The sequence below is a fragment of the Suricata suricatta genome, chromosome 10 (assembly GCF_006229205.1).
Source record: "Suricata suricatta isolate VVHF042 chromosome 10, meerkat_22Aug2017_6uvM2_HiC, whole genome shotgun sequence".
Classification (NCBI taxonomy): Eukaryota; Metazoa; Chordata; class Mammalia; order Carnivora; family Herpestidae; genus Suricata; species Suricata suricatta.
The window spans coordinates 134319161-134340535 of record NC_043709.1 but is presented as its reverse complement, the minus strand read 5'-3'; the positions used below and the strand labels follow the sequence as shown (position 1 = coordinate 134340535).

The window sequence follows — 21375 nt, the reverse complement described above, 5'->3', positions numbered from 1 at the left end:
AGGTTCTAGTGACTTCACATGATCTACACCCACAGCACATTGCTGTGATGTCAGGTCATTATTTCATGGGAGCCTTGCAACATACAGCTCAGATTCCGGCTCTGGATTCTGTTGAGTCCAAACCCCAGACTGATGTTTGCCCCCCACCAGCTCTGGTCTTCTCTACCCTCTGGCTTCTAACCAAGTCAGATGCAACCCAGCTATCACCACCGTCCTGTGATGGACACCACCTGGCTTAAAGTCCCCTCCAGTGTCTCCCCCACTGGCGCTCTTGACTAATCTGGATTTCCTACAATTAAGGGCAGAGACAATACTGTGCGCTTGTCATATAAGGATATTGCCGCTCAAGTTGGTGAGCAAAAGCTCATGTCAAAAATTTCGGAAGCAGTCTTCACTGCCTGAAAATAATAGGGAGGCGACTGCAGTTTTCCAGAATTGCCCCAGGAAATGAGTTTATGCAAATAATCCCAGAGGGGGTGCTGGGGCTCTGAGCCAGGCTGGTAATTACCTACACTTTCAGTGATCAAGCCCAAGGAATGTCATCTTTGCCCAGGCCGCCTTCAGACTCCTGAGCAAGAAACAGTCATTTGTGATGGTCGTAAATAGCACCCTCTCCTTGTCCCAGAGGCTGGGAGGTAGGAGTCCTAGGTCTCCGCCTCCAGGAGAGGGGGCATCGGGCCCAATCGTCCTGGCGCTGAGGTGAGGCCACCTTCTGGGACGAAAATTCTCAAAGGTGGAGCAGTGTCTATTTTTGTTTCTTCTTTTCCTCTCGACACACAGTCAACGCGATCCCTCAAAATGGCTAGCTGTTTGAAGTGATGTAGAAAATTGAACAAGGAACACACACTCCAAGCTTCCGTGCGTGTTTCGGGTATTGTATTACAAATGTGCGGGCTTGAGCCATTCCAGCATTGCTCGAGATACCTTCCCTGAGCTTCATGTCGGGCGTCATGAAGTCTGTGGCGATTAGTATCTCACAAGTGTATTTCAAGCAGAAGTATCTGCTATTTTCTATGTCTGTGATTTCTGTGGTTCTACCTGCTGGCTTCGTTCCCAGACCGATATTCACACCATCGACTGGGCAGTTTTCCTTTGCTTCTGCCTGTTGGGCCATGCTTGGTCCTTTCAAGTGCTATTTGGTCAAAGATCAAGTGTAAATTTAGAGGATGCTATAGCCAAGAGAGGTGTAAACATGATTTAAATAGGAAAGTATTTATACCACAGGGAGCAGGGGAGGTGTGCTCAAAGATGATGCTAAGATGGTCATTTCTTGTTTTATTTTATTTTGTTTATTTTTGAGAGAGAGAGAGTGCAAGTGGGGGAGGGGAAGAGAGAGAGAGGGAGATGCAGAATCTGAAGCAGCTCCAGGCTCTGAGCTGTCAGCACAGAGCCCAACGCGGGGCTCAGACTCACAAACCTCAAGATCATGACCTGAGCCAAAGTCGGGTGCTTACCTGACTGGCCCACCCGGGCACCCCCTGTCATTTTGTATTTTAATATTCTGTGAAATGTGTGCATTCTGCCAGAGGCCCAGGGCAGTAATAGAAATGGATTCTGTGAGACCCTGAGGTGGATCACTGCTGATACAAAGGAAAAACGAATGACCAGCCAAGAGATAAGTCTCTGTCCAACACCTTCCTTCGTGACTCTGCCTCAGTCCCTCATCTTTATTCCATTCAACGACCTTTAAAACCCTGGTCCAACGGCTACTTGCAACATGACTCTCTTCCTGGGTATGTCTTACATAGAATTAGAAAAGGAAATAAAAATTCTGTCTTTCTGAAATTAGGAAGGACGTGAAGAATCTCCTAAGGGTTTAAGACATGTAATATAATGAGTATAAGAGAGTTTTTCTCTTCCTCAAAAAAGTGTGCATTCATTAAAATTGTTACATCCTATTCCTTAAAAAGTTTGTAATTTTGCTAAAGTTAAATAAGAAGCGTAGTAAGCTCTGAAGAGACAGGTACACACGCATGTCCCAGTGAGGGTACGGCTTCGTTTTAAATTCTGACCTGGCAGTAGCTAAACGCAGCCGAGAGAAGATTGCTCTTCTGTTTACTTACAAAGATCAGTTCATTTGCATTTGTTTGTTCCTGCAAATTTTATATTCTGCAGACTGTAAACAGCTGAACTGTGGCTATCTGTGTATGCTGGACCCCAGGAGAGTCTGGTCCTGTTTTCACAGAGCGAAAGCAAAGTCAGGGCCCCTGTGGTGACAGCTCTGGGCCATCCTCTGGGTTAGGAGGTCTTTGCTCTAATAGGACGGGTTAGACACAATCAGCATCACCACACCTGTCATTATAAAATAGATGTGGGGGGGAGTGTGTGAGATTCTGAGGTTCCGTTCAGTCGTAGCGCCTCGCTGTGCTAATGTTGCGTTACTGACCTTAATGGATAGTTGGCCAACCAAAGATGGGTTCCAAATCTGATCCTTAAAAAAATATTGCTTCCAATAAGCTATTGTAGATCATATTTCTTTTAGGATGATATTTAAGAGAGTTGTCTGGTCAACACAAAAGATGCTTACAGTTTGAGATGCCTGATTATATTGATACCAAGTCTCTATTTGAGAATGTTATAAACACAGATATTGTAAGTAATAATTGGATTCTTAATTGACTAAAGGGCAGAGCCACACCCATGTTCAAAATTTGCCTTATATTTTTATTTCTTGGTGAGGAATATATGCATCCTTCCTAGGGGAGTGGGGTTTCTTTCTGAGTGCGTTCCACACACCACGCCAGTAGGCTTGGGATTTGGAAGCTCTCTGGATGAATCTGATTAAATTAGTGCCCTTCAGGTATATTTTTGTTTGAGGAAAAGGGATGGACGGATGTCAAAAACAAACAAATACATGACTGACATGTGGAGCAACAGGAACTCACTGCTTGTGGGAATGCAAACTGGTACCACCCCCTCGGAAGACAGCTTGGCAGTTTCTTACAGTTTCTTACGAAACTAAACACACCTTTACCATAAGACCTAACAGTACTGCTCCACAGGATTTACCCAGAGGAGTGGAAACGTATGCCCTCACGGAAATCTGCACAAGGAAGTTGATGACAACTTTATTCATAATTTCCAAAAGGTGGAAGCAACCAAACATCCTTCAGTAGGTGAGTAGATAAATAGACTATTATTCGTTGCTAAAACGAAAATGAACCGTTGTGGAACCAAGATGGCAGAGTAGGAAGATCTTCAGCTCACTTCCTCCCACAGACCCACCCAAATCCACAACTATGTAGAGAGCATGTCTCTCTAAGAACAAACTGAAGACTTGCAGAACAGGTCACCACTAAGGATGTAAAAATGAAGGAAGGAAGGGAGGGAGGGAGGGACAAAGAAGGGTAGAAAGGAAGAAAAGAAGAAAGGAAAGGAAAGGAAAGGAAAGGAAAGGAAAGGAAAGGAAAGGAAAGGAAAGGAAAGGAAGGAAAGAAGGAAGGAAGGAAGGAAGGAAGGAAGGAAGGAAGGAAGGAAGGAAGGAAGGAAGGAAAGGAAGGAAGGAAGAAAGAAAAAGAAAGAAAGAAAGAAAGAAAGAAAGAAAGAAAGAAAGAAAGAAAGAAAGAAAGAAAGAAAAAGAAGTGATCAAGCAACAAAAGGACATGAATAAACCTGAAGTGCATTATTACTAAGTGGAAGAATCCAGTCTGAAAAGGCTACATACTCTGCGATTCCAACTCTACGACATTCTGGAAAAGGCAAAACTATGGAGACAGTAAAAAGTTTGACAGCCACGAGGGGTTGGTGGGGCAGGAGGATGACTGGGCGGAAGGCGGGATTTTCCAGTCAGGCAAATGCTCCGGCTGCTGGGATAATCGATATAATGGGTGCACGCTCGATACATTTGCTCAGATGCGTGACACCAAGAGTGAACCCCCGTGTAAACCACGGACTTGGGGTGATGTCAACTGTCCGTGTAGGTTCATGGGCTGTAATGAATGTGCTGTCTGGCGGGGATGTGACAGCTGGGGCCCCTGGGCGTCTAAGGGGGCAGGGGGTGTGGGAGACCTCTGCACCTGCTCTTCTATTTTGCTGTGAACCTTAAACTGCTCTAGAAAACAAAGTCTATTTAAAGAACCAGTTCTGCCGGCTGGTGCAGGAGAGCCCAAGAGTCAGAGGTGTCGCTCCCACAGCCTGTCCCTGAGCAGTGCACCCCGACTCAGCCCGTGAGCACTTTCCTGCTGCACCGTCTCACTGAGGCTGAATAAAGCACTTGGCCCTCGTTTTATTTCAGCAAAAATAATCGATCACAGGTGTCTCTGTAATTGGGCCACTCTAGGAAATTTCACAGCATCAGTAGCCTCAAAGTCCACCCACCTATGAGTAAGAGGCCCCGGCAGCCAAGGGAGGAGGTTGGAAACTGCCCCTCGAACCATTAAATCCGTGAGCAGGGTGCCCGCTGTTTCTACCTGCTCCGGGTTGTCCCATCTGCCCCCAGTGTGTTTATGCAGGCAGGGCCTCGTGTGGCGTGCAGTTCCCGTTAGGTATATGTTTAAACTGAGGTCCCTGTAGGTTCCAAAAAAAGAGAATAAAGAGAGGGGGGGAAAGGTAAAGAAAGTAAAAAAAAAAAAAAAAAAGGCAAAGCAAAACCAAACCCCTGTCTGTCAGGGACCAAGACAGGCAAGAGCCTAACATCATCAGTTGAAAACTCCCCGGCCTGGAAAGAAGGCAGGCGCACTGAGGTGGCAGCCAGAGGCACCCAGGGGTCCCGTCTCCATGGCAACCATGGCTTTCCCAAGTGGTTTCCAGGGCCGCACTGGATTTGGGAGAAGGGCTGCAGGTTGGAGGTGAAGGATCATTCTCTGTTTGATGTTCTGACTCCATATTTAAGCTGAAGGCATCGCCTCCTGCATTAGCATTTGGAGCCGGTTTGTAACACCCAAATTCCTGGGCTGACCAGGGGTTATCCTGGATTAGTCATAAAGGGGAAAACCTGCATTTTCGGACAGCCATATTGCCTGGGGTGACACGTCGGGGGTTGGGAGATGGGGGCTTTGCCCTCTCAAAGCAATCACTTGGCAACGGCCGCCAGCACAGACCTGACGGAAGTGCATCCAACAGACCGGAAGCCCAGAGATAAAGGGTGAATAAAGGCGGACAGCTGCCATTTCAATGGCTCCCCGCCGACAGCCCGGGCCCCCAGGCTCTCCTCTCCTGCCGTGACGGAACCTTCTGGGTTCCCCCCTGACGTCCTTACTGGAGCTGCTGTAAGTTGCAGACACAGGGAGATGGGTGGGGAAGGGCCCCCAGCCTCTGCACCAGCTGAACCCTCTTCTCCCTCGTGCGTGCTGTAGCAAGGCCCCCAGTGGACTCTGCTTCCCTCATGAAGTGTGGATATAACAGAGAGTTTATGGGGTCAGTGTAGACAGTCATGTTCTGTGAAAGTAGAAACTTCATTCCGGCAGAACTCAGGGTGACAGGGTTGGACACTCAACGGAGACTTGAGGGAGCTGCCAGGAGCCCAGACACCTCCAGGACAAGGCGGGAAATGCATAGATGTGCCAAGGGGGGAGGCAGTTAGGGCTGGTGTGGCCCAAGGCAAAGGGACATGTGCACCCTCCTTAGATAATGACGATGGCTGACGTCCGAGTGCACACTCCCTGCCAGGCACTGTTTAAGAATTTTGCTTACTCACTTACTCAGTCCTCAACACAAATAAGTCTATGATGGTGTCTTCTTTAGCACCAACTTAAGGATGAAAAATGAGGCATGGAGAAGTTAAGTGACTTTCAAGGGTCACATGGCTGGTTGGTGGCAGAGCTGGGAGCCAAGACAAGAGGCTGGAAATCCAAGATTAAAGTGTCAGCTGATGAGGCGTCTGGTGAGACTCCACTTCCTGGTTCAAAAAGGTGTCTTCTCGCTGTGTCCTCACAGGGTGGGAAGGGGTGAGGGGGCTCCTAGGGGTGCCGTTTACAGGGCCCCACCCTCATGACAAAATGACCCCCATCATGCTGGGGGTTGGTGTGCCACACAGGAATTTGGAGGGGACACAGTCAATCCATAGCACCCACTGCTATGCCTGGGCTGTATGCCCGCTCAGGTCCATATCTGAGACCACAAGTTGAGTGGGAAGGGATTTGAGCAATATGATCCAGAAGATTCCCATGAGGACAGATGGGGTCGGTGGGGTAAGCTTCAGGGACTAAGATGGCTTCCCAACAAACCGTACTGCATGGCGATGGCCATGGCCGGGACACGAGAAGGCGGCGGGAGACCAAGGGCCACGGGCAGAGCCAAGACGGAAGCTTAAGCTACAGCAGGGATGCTGAGGCCCACAGAGGTCTGGGGTCTCTCGTGCCCCTAAGAAAGACAGACAAGGCACTGTCAGCTGTGTTGGGATGGGAAGAAGGACACAAGTTCTACTTCAGGTGTTTGCTATGAGGCTAACAGATGTCGGACAAAGAACAGAGCATGGAAAACGAGGCTGTTCATTGCCTATTTTGCTTTCCTTTTCTTTATCAAAAAGCCCATAACCTTCAGTCTGAAAAGGGTAAAATTCATTCAATATGAGGAAACTGAAGCCCAGGTAGGGGAGGAGATAAACGCACATGACCGACTTTTTTAGTTACAATTTCAGGATGCTGAAAGTTTGTGCAGAAATGCCAGTGACACCTCTTGTACCAAATCCTGGCACTTTGAAGAGAAAGGACAAGGCATCTGCAGGGGAAAGGTATTTGATTTTCCCCTGCCTTGGACAACCAGAAATCAGGTAGCCCCAACTGGTCATGGGAGGGGCGGGGCCTGGGCTGCCTGACTTAATCAGTATGGGATTGAAATGTTTTGCCATGAGTTCCAGGCAGGTTGGACAAGAGAAGCAAGAATGAGGATCAGTCTGGGAGACCTGGGGGGAGGGGGCAGCTGGAGCAGGGCTGGCTTCATGGGCATGGGGCTGGGACAGTCACACAGACCCTGGACGGTCCATCTCCGGATTTGCCCCTGACGATCTGGCGCCCTCTGTGGGATGGGTGGCAAGCCCAGGACAGGGAGGGCTGGACCCCTCGCCCCCCTCCCAGCTCCACATGTTCATGTGGCACCTGGCCAGCAAAGGATGCAGCCTCCCCCAGACGAAGAAGGTCCCCGATCAGGACTTTGTCAGGAGTCAGTGCTGGCGGCTGACTAGGATTCTGTTGTGATCATGGCAGAGGTTGTTGGAAATATGAGATGTAAATTTCTGAGACAGTCAAGAAATCTTGAAGTCAATTTTTATGTAGGAAACCAAGAAAAATGGTCTTAAGGCCACACATTCAACATCATCCTGGAATTGAAGTTGCTGCCACGTGGCCAGAAGAAAAGGGGGAAAATGAAGCATTTAGAGATTTCACGTTACCTATAAATAATCCATAAATCATGTTAAGTCCTCAAAGGAACCTTTTTGTCATTTTTGCCTTTTCCCCTGGGACTGCAGTATCAATGTGTAACTTCCCCCGCACTATTGTAGGGGAAATGCTGAGGGATGAAATGAAGAGCCCCATGCATGGCGCACCAACAGTAAAGGCAGTCGTGCACGCAGAGCGTCCTGCATGCGGTCCGAGCATCATGTCAACCACGGTCAGAGGGCTGGGTCTTCCGGGGCCAAAGGGAGGAAGTCTAAGCTCAGAGTCTGCAGTCAGCCTGGTTTGATCGATTACGTCTAGAAAAGAAGGATGTGTGAACAGTGTATCCTTCGGGCCGTCCTCCAGAAATTTTATTTCTCGATACTAGGCTTTTGAAGTAATTTGAAAGAATATGCCACGGTCATGGTGTCGGCAATGTTGTATAAGCGTATGAGCAGGAGAGATCACGGACATTCCCTCGTCGAACTAACGGACCAATCCAAGACTCCAGCTGGAATGGACAGCCACCTCTCGCTTCTACGTAGACGTGAACAGCGGGATGTGGCAGAGAGCAAACATATTTCTCCTGAAAGCCAATGAGGGGGCGGTGTACCCCACGACATGCAAGTAAACGAACAACACAAGTCCCAACGTATACATTTTAGAACACAACAACAGAGTTCTGAAGTTCAACCTTGTTCAGAATCCATTTTTTTATCCTTAGGCGAGTGATGAATCTAAGCTTCAACTTCTCTATCTATTGATAGGGATAATATCAGCACCTACATTTTTAGGCGTTGCAAGAACTAAATGAGATATTATGTGTCAAGAGCTTTGTATTGTGATAAATCAGGGCACAGAGTTTATGACCCACAAAAACAGGAGTATGGCTGTGATGAATTAGTCTGGAACATTTTTAAAGTGTCAAGGGCGATTGCTCATATAGGCATTAAAACATTTCAAATTAATCTCCATCATGATCAACTTTTAAGCAGTGAGGCTTCCAAATGAGCCTTTCAGGACAAATATGTTGCCAGGCGAACCCCTATTAGCTGAATGAATCTATCTGCTCCACGGTGATTCGCCCTAGACGAAGGCGATGTTGGATGTAGAGCAGTCGATCACGCTCTGTCTTCTCCTGGCTGTGGCAGAGAGAAGCGCTCCGACTCAAGGAGGGGCTGGGATGCCCTCGTTCACCCAGAAGTGCCTTCACGTCAAGACACAAATGAAACATCACAGGGCTGGAAGACAGTTTGGTTTCCAAGATTCCAAATCTGTCTGGACACCGTTCCTATCGTCCTGGTTCCCTGTCTGATAAAAGGCGCCTCAGATTCTCTGCAGGCTAAGGAGCGCTTCTGGAGCCGGCAGCTCAGCGGTGGCACCAGCTCAGACATGCTCCGTGGAAGCGGACTGCGTGATGACACGCCGCACAAGGCTCTAGGTCCGGTAGGGTAGCTGGTTTGTTTGTTGTATGATGTACCCTTTGCTTTATAAGGGGGCCTGAGCTTCACAGAAGCAGAAAATTCTGCTCTGTCAGGGCACGCGAAATTACTCGCAATGACTCTTCTGTTCATATCAAATGAAGCCAGTGCTAAGAGTTCAAACCTTGAAGTCATATCTACCTGGGTTAAAATTATGACTTGATGGGGCGCCTGGGTGGCTCAGTCGGTTAAACATCCAACTTGGGCTCAGGTCATGATCTCGAGGCTCATGAGTTCCAGCCCCATGTCAGGCTCTGTGCTGACAGCTCGGAGCCTGGAGCCTCATTTGGATTCTGTGTCTCCCTCTCTTTCTGCCCCTCCCTTGTTTGTACTCTGTCTGTCTCTCAAATATAAACAAACATTAAAAAATGTACAATTATGACTTGACAAATTTCTGGCTATCATATTCAAGAGAAGATACTTAATGCCCCTTAAGCTCAATTTACTTATCTATAAAGTGAATGTGATGGGACCTATCAGTTTTTATTGTGCAGATTCAAGAAGATAACTACACGTAAAGCAAGTTAGCAAGCCTGGCATATATTAAGCATTCAAAAATGAGAGGTGGCAGTGTACATATTTTGATCCCTGGTTTTTGGCTACCGGTCGGTGGCCCAGGAAATGCAGGCTGCAAGTGCACCAGTGGGGACTGATCGCCTGGTGTGCTCTCTCCCTGTAAAGCATTGTGACTGCAAGCGGCATTGGGGTGACACTGAGGCACCCCCACGGTCCTCGAGACAAAGGAGCTGCTATTCTTGTCACTGTCACCATTACTATTATTCCTCTGCAGCCTAACCTAGAAACGCATTTCAAGGAGTTTAATTTTATTTTAAAAATTGGAATAAAAGTAACACAGATATTAATTCTACAGCAAGAGGTTGTACTATTTTAATTGGATCTAAATTGGAGGTGCGTTATTCTGGGAACGGAATCTGCTCTGGAAGCCAGAGTGGTTACTCCCAGCTCCCAGTTACTGTCTGGTGACACAGACACGTTGAGTAGCTTCGTGCATTAAATGTAACAATGAGCGACAGCAGGTTTAGAACGTAGAAAAAAACCACGGTATGAATGAGTGCATTAGTGGGGAGGAAAGAGAAAAGGCCACTCCGCACGAGCAGAGCGCAGATGTGATGAAATGTGTGATCCGCTCAGGCTCGGATCTGCAGCAGTGGAGCCTGCCGGCTACCAGAATGGCCTCTGACAAAATCGAATTTGCCATGTTAGGTCTGACACCATCTACACCCTACTTTTCTCATGGGAAACAATCGTTTATGAAAGAATCTTTACCAGTATGAACCCACTTTCCCGGAAACGCAGTTATTATGTTATAGCTGGAGCAGATCTCTGCTGCTGTGGAATCCGAAAGCCGTTTCTAATCATGTAATGCAAACAGAGTCCATATGAATAAATTCCAAGTAATTTCTACCTGAGGACTCGGAAGAGAACACAAATAAACTCTACGTTAGTACCTTTCAAGAACTAATTGCTTTGATTGATTTCTGTTGGAAACCCTATTTTCTGCATCAAGTTCCATGAATGGAAGTCACTGCAACAGATGTAAATAGTACCTTAAGTCAGTTGTGATTTAGAATCTTCCAAGTGCTTTCATATAATGCATCTCATTGGGTCTTATCACGACAGTGTTAGGACAGACATCATTATCCTCATTTTCATGTGAGGAAATTAAAGCCTGGAGAAGCTAAGGGACTTGCCTCAGGTCATGGCATCTCTCTGGTGCCCCCACCCCCGAACTTGGCTCCCCCAAGCCTGTTATTAGAGCTTTCAGCTCCTTGTTTGTTTGTACAGATGAGGAGGCTAATCTTTCTGGTCAATTCCAATGTCCATTTTCTTGCCTAGGAATGGATTACCTTCCAGAACACTTCCATCATGGAAGAGATAATTATAGAAGGCCACAGAGTGACTTCTCCTGCCTCATGAAATCAATTATTCCTGGGGCGCCTGGGTGGCTCAATTGGTCAAGGGTCTGACTTCAGCTCAGGTCATGATCTCATGATTCATGGATTCAAGCCCCCCTTCGGGATCTGTGCTGACAGCTCAGAGCCTGGAGCTGCTTCAGATTCTGTGTCTCCTTCTCTCTCTGCCCCTCCCCTGCTCATGCTCTGTCTTTCTCTCTTAAAAATAAACAAACAATAAAAACTTTTTTTAAATAAAAAGAAGCACGTGAATATAAGACGGAATTTGTGAACCCTACCTGGTGCCCACCGCCAGACTGGGCTGTTCTTTCTTTCTTTTTATTTATTTTTTATTTTTTTTAATGTTTTATTTATTTTTGAGAGACAGACAGAGAGAGACCGTCTGAGCAAGGGAGGGTCAGAGAGAGAGGGAGACACAGACTCTGAAGCAGGCTCCAGGCTCTGAGCTGTCAGTACAGAGCCTGATGTGGGGCTCGAACCCATGAACCGTGAGATCATGACCTGAGCTGAAGCTGGACACTTAACCGACTGAGCCCCCCAGGCGCCCCTGGGCTGTTCTTTCTTGACTTCGTGTGGATGACTACCATCACATTCTGTTTTGCTAAATAAAAATATACTCTAAGTGTTTAACTCTGGAATTTGTCAGGGTTTTTCCAGTAAAGCACATTTTCGAACCAGCGAACAGTGGCGGTGCAGGAGGCCTCACTCCTGACTCTGTGTCCTGGGGCCTTTCCAGGGGGAGGAAGTGGGAAAGGAAGGGGGGTGGCACCGTGCTTCGTGCTGCAGCCTCACCAAGCGCCGGGCGGCTGATCTCAACAGGGAAAGTGGTTTCTGGTCTATTTTGGAGCAGTTGTATTTCCTCTGGAAAGTGACCTTATCGTGCAATTCCACGAGGGGAAAAGTCAGCTGTCTCAAAATTAGCTTCATGCGCTGTGCAATACTGAAGTCAAATTACGCCTGGCTTACACATGAGTCACCACACTGGTCCGGCCTTATTTTCATTTTTTCCTACGTTAGGGACGAACCCTGAGAAACACTGGTGGGGGGGCAGGGGGGATGCCAGAAAGGGCAAGAAAGACCCTCGTAGTCATGAGAAGGGAAAGGAGAGCCGGTGCGTTCCTAACACCAACCCCGAGCCCACAGATGAGCAATTTCAGCCCCAGTCTCAATTCCCTTACCTGTGAAATAGCACAGTGACCATGAACTTGTAAAGGTGTACTTGTCCTTAACACTACGTCAGTGCCCAGCAGACGTGAGCCGGGTTCTTACCGTCCCAAGGCAGTTTTCATCAGGAGCGTCGTACAGCTGTCAGAGAACGGCTCTTTCATACATGGACACTTGCTCTAGCGTAAAATAATTGTGTCGATGTGACTCACTTGTGAATCCATATAAACAAATCTGTTTGGACCGAAAACACACTCAACCACATTGACTCCCTGCTATTTTGGAAAGTCAGTGGGGGGTCTGCCTAAGAAAAAGCTTACACCCTCTGGGCAGAAAGGCAACTATATCCAACCACATGTCCTTTAAGTCGATTCAAAATCTTACGGCACAAATGCTAAAAATAAAATCTCTTTTGAAAATCAAGGGGAAATGAGCAAAAAAGAAAGAACGGTTATTAGAAATGAAAACCCTTGATTTGGACCCAAGATTAAAACAGAGGCACAAGTGCAGGCCCCCCTTGCTCGGTCCACATGCCCCACACGCACCACTACACATGAAAGGTGCGTAGGAGCCATGGTCTCCGTGGGACAAAACTCAGGTGGTAAAGCCAACTACAGGGGGTAGTGTGAATGATTCGGGGCAGCTGGGGCTTTCCAATCAGGCAAAGATAAACCCTCGTGCGCCATCCTTCACAAACAAGTTTCTAATGATAAAATTCCATGTCGTCAATGTCTTTTTGATTGTTGCACTTGTTTTTCTGACTATAAAAGTCATATTCGATACCCAGAGTTAAAGTTGGTATATATAGTGAAGTGCGATGGGGAACACAAAAACTTCTCCATCCGTACGGCAGAAATTACCATCCTTAATATCGCCTCTCAACTTAGTAAAGACCATTCTGAACATTCGCCTGCCCAAATCCAAGCAAGCCTGGCTCACTCTGGAAAAAGACAACGGTGCAGCTCCCCGTCATTATGGAGCCCAGTGGAGGACGGCCAGGACACAGAAAATGCAAGCGTCATTACAGCCTTCGGTGAGCTTTAGGAGCAGATGGCCATGGTGCAGGGGTGGAGATTAAAGGGTGGAGGAGAGGGGCATTCCTGGAGGGAAGGGCCAGGGAGGGTCCGAGTGCACGAGAAATAGGGCAGAGCTTTAACGGCAGAAGCCCAAGGCAGGCGAGGATGTGGTTTACCTGGGGAGCAGAGGGACCCATGGTGTTCAGAGCTTACTGAATACACGGAGAGAGCAAGACATGGGTTCTGAGAGGTGGATGGTGTGGTCAGGTCTTAAGGTTTTGCCAACCTTGATAAGGATTGCTCCCCTCCTCCCCCCACCTTTGGTATAATTTGAAGCCTTTAAACAAAGGACTAAAATGACAGAGAAAATGGACCCAGGTTTGGTTTAAGTAACCGAGTAGCCAATAATCCAATGTTTTGAGCTAAAGATGGATAAGAGAGGGAAGAGATGGGGGAGACAGGAGCCTGAGAAGCTCCCGGCCCGGGGCATGCAGTGACCTTAGGACATTCGGTTAGAGATGGGGTCTGGGCGTGTGCGGGGCTGGCGGCCGGACTCTATAGTTGAGGGAACAGAGTTGGATTAGACGTACGTATTTGTGAGACGTTCGCATGATTATGGTACTTACACTCATGAAGACGGATGCACTTAGAAGTGGAGTGTAGACAGAAACAGAAAGGGGCTGGGATTATCCTCTGAAAAGTCAACAGCTGGAACTAAGGTGGAGAAGAGCCCCCGAGGAGACAGAGGATGGCCCAGGGAAGCAGAAGGCAGACCTTGAGTCTTGCTATCCACCTGTCGCCCAGGGAGAAGGTTCAGAAAGCAAGCTTTCAAGGGTATGTGGCAAAGGGATGGGAAGAGACAGATGCTTCAGGCTCAGAAACATCCCAGACTGTGGTCATCACTCACCCTACATTCCACCCTGAGCCGCACATTTCATCTCATTAATATTAATACTGCTGCATGCACCTGCCAGTCCACGTCACTCTCTCCACCAGAGTATCTGTCTCCTAGGCTACTAAACACACTTCCCCTTGGCTCAGACTCGCCCAGTCTGGCCTCCCCAATGCCTCTCCAAGCTGCCGGACAACATCTTTCAAAAGCACCTGCTGATAATGTCATTCTTGCTCTGAAAACCAGCCAGAGCCCTGCCTACCCTACCCCACTGTCTTTCAGGATAAAAGTCCAGCTCCTCAGTTTAACACACAAGGCCACCGACAGGCATTTAGGTTACTTCCTGTTTGGGCAACTCACCAAGACCACTATACACATTCTTGCACGTACCTTTCGGTCCCTGTGTGTTTGTGTTTCTTTGGATGTACAGCTGGGCTGAAAATCAAAGGTGTGCACAACCTATTTTAGAAGACAGGAAAAGAAAATCCGACTCAAGCCAGACAGCTTGGAAGTGAGGAAATATTAAACGTGAAAGCAGTTATCAAAGAAATATAAAGTGGACAGTACAGGAAATCAGTAAGTCCCAACCCCGGCTTTTTGAATCACCTGATAAAATGGGCAAAACTTAGCAAAACTGATCAAGAAACAAATGGAACAAAATGTAAACACATAATGTGAGGAAGGAAAAGATGTGGCACCACCGCACAATTTCACAACATCACAAATAATGGCCGGTTGTTTGCACTTCCTGTTGCTGGGGAAACAAATTGGCGCAAACACAGTGAGTGGCCAAAACACAGATTTATGATCTTCCGGGCCAGGAGGTCAGCAGACTGTGGTGGGTCCTGGGGGGGGAGCAGCTAGAATGGAGGCGTTGAGAGGCATTTGCTCCTTCTGGGGTTCTTGGGAGGAGAAGCATGCTTGTCTTCCCCAGCCCATGGCGCACCCACACTCCTGGGGCTGTGTCCCACCTTTGGGCTCTTGGCGCTCTGGCCTCTGCTCCCGCTGCCACAGCTCGCCTCCCACACCACGCCTCCAGCCACCCCCATTGCCCTGAAGGACACCTCTGACTGCACGGGGCCCTCACAGATCACCCAGGAAAGTCTCTCCACCTCAAGACCCTTAACTTACACCCGGAAGGCGACACGGTCCCAGGCTCTGCGCACGGGGGATCTTGAATAATGTTTTGCAAATACATTTGAGATTTAAGATGACATGAACAACTTCTTAACAACGCAATTTTCTAGAAGGAAAATAAGAAGAAATAGAAAATCTTCACCATCTCATTTCTATGAATGGAATGGAATCCATAATTTAAAACATCCCCAGTAAGAAAACTCAGGTCCCAGAGGACTAACAGCATTAAATCACTAAAAACACTTAAGGAAGAACTCATACTCATCTCCCACACACTGAACTGGACAATGGAACATGGGAAGCACTTTGGACTCTGTGAGGCTGGCGTGACTTCAGTCCCACAGCTTAAGACGCTGTTACAGGAAAGTGAAAGTGCAGGCAAATCCTATTCATAAACACAGGTGCAGAACCCTAGGCAAAATATTAATGAGTCAAACCAATATGAAAGGAATGGTCCATCACAACCACGTTGGGCTTCTTCTATGGTTGTATGTTTGATTTAAAACTGAAAATGTGAATGATGTGCTTTATCATCTTAACATATTAAAGAAGAAAAATCACAGGAAATTATCAGCAGAATGCAAAAGAGGCACTTGTTATTTTCAACACTCATTCATAATAAAACTCTTAGCAAACTATGAGTAGAGGGGGATTTCCTTTATATGAAAAAGGACGTCTACAAAAATATCCACAGAAAATACTGTGCTTGATAACAGAAATGTGAATGCTTCCTCCTTCAGAATAAGTGTCCGCTATAACAATTTCCATTCAGTAACAGACCGTGACCCCTATTCAATGCAATAAGTCAAGCAAGAGCAATGAAAGTCATGAGAAGTGGAAATAAAGAACTGACACTATCATTTTGCATGATCGTGTAAACAGACAATTCTGTAGAATATACAGACAAACTATTAGAATAAGTGAATGTAACCATGTTACCAAGAGAAAAGAGTGCAGGTGTCCACAAGAAAAGATATTTATGAGAAAGTTTATTGCAGCTTTATCATAGCCCTGACCTGGAAACAGTTCAAATGTCCCTTAGCCATCCAATGCCAGATAACTTGGGTCATATAGTCACACAGTGGAATTGAGACCTAACAAACTATGTACACACACCCGTCTGACCTGCCGCGGTGACCCACAAAACAGTTCGTGCTGTGTGACACTGTTCCGTTTACATAAACTACAACGCTGGTAAAATAAAGGTCTGAGGCAGTTTAACCACCAGACAGTGGTTGCCTTCTAAGAGGCTATGATTTGAAGGCTCTGGGTGTTGATGATGCTCTAGGATTTGATCTGGATGATGGGTATATGTGCATGCTCACTTGTCAACAAAAAGTGGCGGAGGGGCACTTGGGGGGCTCGGTGGTTGGAGCATTTGACTCTTGGCCTCAGCTCGGGTCATGATCTCACTTTCATGAGTTCAGGCCCTAGTCCAGCTCATCAGCATGGAGTCTGCTCACGATTCTCTCTTTCCCTCTCTCTCTGCCCTCACTCGTGCTTGCTCGCTCACTTTCTCTCAAAAATAAATAAACTTAAAAAAAAGTCATAGGCTCCCAGGAGTCACCCTTACCTGTGGCTTTGTTTTCCAAGGTTACAGTTACCGAGGTGGTGAACTTGGGTGCGGATGCAGACGACCCTCCTTCTCACATGTCGGAAGGTCCGCATAGCCTCACCCTACGTCATGGTGTCTACACTCCCCTCGAGTCACCTCCTCACCTAGGGATTTCATCACCTCCCATCATCACAAGGAGGGAGCACAGCACAAGAGATACTTTGAGAGAGAGAGGGATCACATTCACATAACTTTCATACAATATATGGTTATAATTGTTCTATTTTCTTATTGTTGTTGTTAATCTCTTACTGTGCCTAATTTAGAAGTCAGAATGTATCATAGGTGTGTATGGATGACGAAAACCACAGTATGTGTGGGGTTTGGGACTTGATTCCAGGCATCCACTAAGGGTCTTGGAACATATCCCCCCTCGATCAGGAGGACTTCTGTACGCTTAATGATTAGTATACTTCACAGCAAGAATGTCGTAAGGAAAACAAGTTAAAATATTTTAAGAATAAACAAGTAAAAGAATGTGCTGAATAAGCACATCATATCCATAAACAATTATACTTGAGAGAACTTATTTGATATAACAGCTATAACTTTAATCACTACAATGCTTTCTAAGTAAAGATTTTGAATTTTTCTGGGTTTTCCACTAAGATTGTCCACACATATAAATCAAGTACAATAAAACCTCAGTTTGCCAGCATAATCCTTTCCAGAAACATGCTTGTCATTCAAAGCACTCAGACAGCAAAGCGAATTTCAAGAACCATCGGCTCCGTGGTGACCATGGGACACGGGGTATCACACACGACTCGGTATGGCAAGAGGGCACTGGTTTATCAGATGACATTTGTTAGAAATCTCTGCTCACCTTGCAGATCACTCGCAGAACAGGTTACTCAAAATCCAAGGTTTTAGCGTCCTGGAAGTTAGCCAATCAGCTGGCTGTGGGCGGGATTGGGAAAGCCAGAGGACTCTCTGATCAACTCTTCATCTACTTCAAAATTAGTCACATGGATACGGAGATTTAAACAAACAAACAAACAAAGAACAGTGACACAGAATCTGGAATCTCCTGGAACACCTGTGCCTCGGGAATCCAAAGGCAAAAGCCAGGATTTGAAATCCCACTGCCTGCTTCTGACCAGAGCGCCCTCCCAACCCTGCACCACCTGGTTTTCGTGTCCCAGCAGTGCTGTGACACCAGGTGCCCAAAGGAGGGTTTGCTGGAAAGACGACATGGACTGTATGAATGGAATTTTGCCGATAATATTTAATACGTTGGGGACCACAACCCTTTACCACCAGGGAACCAAGCCTCTTCTGAAGTCCTCACATGGAAATCACGCTTTGTTCCCTCGGGAACATACAAAGCCACTGTTCCCATAGCAACGTTGTCATGTGACCTCAGAAATCAGGGCGAGGCCTTGAATGATACTACAAAAGAGGGTTGGCCAGCCACCAGGGGAAACATCACCAAGAGATAGGGCTGCGTGCAGATGCACATATTGTGTGACTTTATTAAGTTTGAGAGCTGTGAACAATCCATTGTTTTAAATGTTTATTTGTTTTTGAGAGAGAGAGACAGAGACAGAGACAGGGTGCGAGCCAGGGAGGGGCAGAGAGAGAGGGAGACAGAATCTGAAGCAGCTCCAGGCTCCGAGCTGTCAGCACAGAGGCCGATGAGGGGCTCCAACCACGAACCGTGAGATCATGACCTGAGCTGAAGTCGGACATTCAACTGACTGAGCCCCCCAGGTGCCCCAACAATCCATTTTTGAAAAGACATGCATTGTTTAGAAATCAGAATTTCTTTAGTTGTCTTAGATGAGTTATAAAATAAGGTTTTCCTTTGGCTTTCACTCGCATCTATTTTTCTTTCGTATGCAGTCGAGAAGAAATTCAAGATGGGAGAATTCTTTTGCCCACCCACATCCTTTGGATGCTGTGACTCTGGCCCTTCGCAGGGAGTAAATAATTCTGAGTGTGAAAGTGAGGGAGTCAAGGACTGTTTTGTAAAGATGTAAATGGCATGAAGGTACGTATGGTTATGAGTGCATAGATTTCTAATAATATGTTTTTGAGAATTCAAGATAAATTAGAAATTAGAAATTATATAGTATATTTTTTAAAGAAACTCCTTGGTCTCCTCAAATATTTTTCTTTTTTTAAAAAATTATTATTGAATTATACTTGATATTATGGGTTATTTTCTAAAGAGAAAATACCTTACAAAAATTCTTACTTAGTTGTCAAGTGGAAATGGGCTTCTCTTCCCACAGCTTCCAGGGAAAGCTCTGGAAGCCCAAGGATCCACTATGACCCTTCCCCAATCCTCCATAATTGAGTATATCCTATGTGATGCCATTAGCCAGAGAAACTGATTCCATGTCCTGCTTTTTCTGAATACATTTTCACAGGAAAAACCACATTCCCTTAACCTAGAAGGGAATGAAATAGCTGTCGAATTTGTAGATTCTTGAGTTCAACTACTGTGAAGGCATTGACTTTAGCCTATACAAGACAGTTTTACTAGAAGCCCCGTATTTGCTAGGATGGTATCTCTTGGTTCTGTGGCTTTGTTTATGTAATATATTTGTGTTTCAGAACAAAGGGTGTTGAAGAATACGACATCAGTGTATCCTTCAAGACCTCTAGAATGACTAGTTTTATATACATACATACATACATACAGATGAACACATATATTATGTATATCGACACCAATGGCATAATAATGTAGATCATTCCTATGAGATACATAAAACCTTAGTAATATATATCATTCAACTTTAAAACTAAGAAAATAATACGTGCCATTCTATACAAGCCAAGGGAAATTGTTAAAATAATGCATTCACATTCTACGTTTTAAAATGCTCCTCCATGGGGTGCCTGGGTGGCTCAGTCGGTTGAGCGTCTGGCTTCAGCTCAGGTCATGATCTCACAGTTTGTGAGTTTGAGCCCCGCGTCGGGCTCTGTGCTGACAGCTAGCTCAGAGCCTGGAGCCTGCTTCAGATTCTGTGTCTCCCTCTCTCTCTCTGACCCTCCCCTCCTCGTGCTCTCTCTCTCTCTGTCTCTCAAAAATAAATAAAAAACATTAAAAAATTTTTAAAAATAAAATAAAATGCTCCTCCTATCTGCTCACATTTCCTAAAAATGTAACACACGCAAAGTTCTGAGATAATTAAGAGAAGTGTGTACCAATAACAGGGTTGGCTTCGATTACTGACTGCTCAGGCTACTTCAGGTTTGGGACGGATGCTTCCGAACTGCCCCCGTCAGTGACCCTCACAGTGGAGCTCGGAGTGAGCCTGGTTAGTGCCCTACTGAGCAGAGACGGGTTGAGACAGGCTGACGTGGGCAGCAGAAGGCTTTGCTGGCCACAGAAATAATGCTCTAAAACATCTCTCCTTACACTGCCTCTGGGATTAATGCGATTGGAACACCTCAAAGGCCAAAAGATGCCCATTCCACCCACACGTGCACTTTGGGCAGACTGACGCAATTCGTGATGCCCAAATGCATCTTATGGGAACCTCTATACTGCCTCAGTGACTAGAAGGAAAATAAAAATATGCTCAAGAAGAAATCTGATCGTCACTCAATGCTTCTCAGGAGGCACAGCCTCTAAACATAATAATGAATCCCCCTTAAGGGTCAAAAATTGCCTTGGAAAACACCGTGACCTTTCCATCCCTGTCCTGGCATCCTGACTGTGGGGACAAGGTCAAGGGGCAAGCACAGAACAGCTAGGATGCAAATGCTCTGCTGTTATTTCTTGGTGGGAGGTTTATTGTAGGGTTGAGTGTGTATTCTCAATTAGACATCGGAAGAAAACTCATGCTTTTAAGTTTAGGTAATTTTAGAGAATTCTTTGAGTGAGATTCTCTTTTTAAAATTCCATGAATTTCCTGATAGCCTTTGAAGATTTTTTTTTTGTCTGAAACAGAGTCTCATTTTCTTCATTCTTTTAAGGAAATCTTTTCTTTCAACCATTCACAGAATGACCTTCTTTCATGTTTATACAAAGTTGGGTGCAATTATCTTACAATAGTCCATCTCTGCAAACCACCCTACAATTTTTAGACTTCTAATGTCACCATCACAAACACAAATCAGCATTTATTCTGCCCCTGGTTGGCTTTGAGATGGCATTCGGGATTTTCATGACTCTGGAGCCGGTCAAGGGCATTACCTCAGGGAGGAAATTCTGCCAGCAAGCCCCGCTGTAACTGTTCTTCAAAGCCTGGGTATTGCTGATGTGTGCAGGCTCTCCACTTTGCAACAGGAATGCGCCACTCCATCCTGCTCAAAAGTGGACAGAGGGAAATACGTGTTTCTCTAAGGGTATTTGTGTAAGTGGCAGAGGGCTGCAGAAGAATTGCGCCTTGCACGCTGGTGGTCCCTTGTTACCTTTCTTCACAATTAGAGCTTTGAAGAAGAACGTTTTTTTGGATAATATTTCCTCCCAAGGCACCTAAGAGATCATTGGCTCTACATCCCCCCTCGGAATCCTCAAAGCAATTCCGAGAGGTGGGTGAGTCACACAGCTCTCTGGACACCAGTGTTTCACATGTGAGTTCGAGCACCTGGTCTGCAGGGATGATCCTGACTTGTCGCTCCGTCATGCTAAGGGGAGGGGCCTCCGTGGGTCTTGTATTACTCCAACAACTTGCAGGTGTAGGTTAGATCTGCTTTTTGGATTCTTTCCCAAGTCCTTGCTGTTAGATCCACGGTCAGTCATTTTCTAGATGTAGTCTTCTGAGCAGGTCATTTCCCCTCCCCGCACCTAATAAAGCACAATGGCGACACCCAGGTGACAGCCGTGAAGACTGTACCAGGTGATGTTTATGAAGGCTCGGCAC

At 46.3% G+C, this 21375-nt stretch overlaps 1 long non-coding RNA gene across 3 annotated transcripts; it reads right to left on the bottom strand.

Moving 5' to 3' along the window:
* Positions 1-5747: 5747 nt before the first annotated feature.
* LOC115304874 lies at positions 5748-17489 on the bottom strand. 3 transcript variants are annotated; one of them, XR_003914649.1, is made up of 4 exons: positions 17379-17489; positions 14932-15043; positions 14191-14259; positions 5748-5780 (listed from the first exon to the last, which is right to left on the bottom strand). It is a non-coding gene; the product is annotated as an uncharacterized LOC115304874 (long non-coding RNA). The 3 variants fall into 3 exon arrangements; XR_003914648.1 differs by lacking the exon at positions 5748-5780 and adding an exon at positions 7704-7899; XR_003914647.1 differs by lacking the exon at positions 5748-5780 and adding an exon at positions 13550-13701.
* Positions 17490-21375: the final 3886 nt, after the last annotated feature.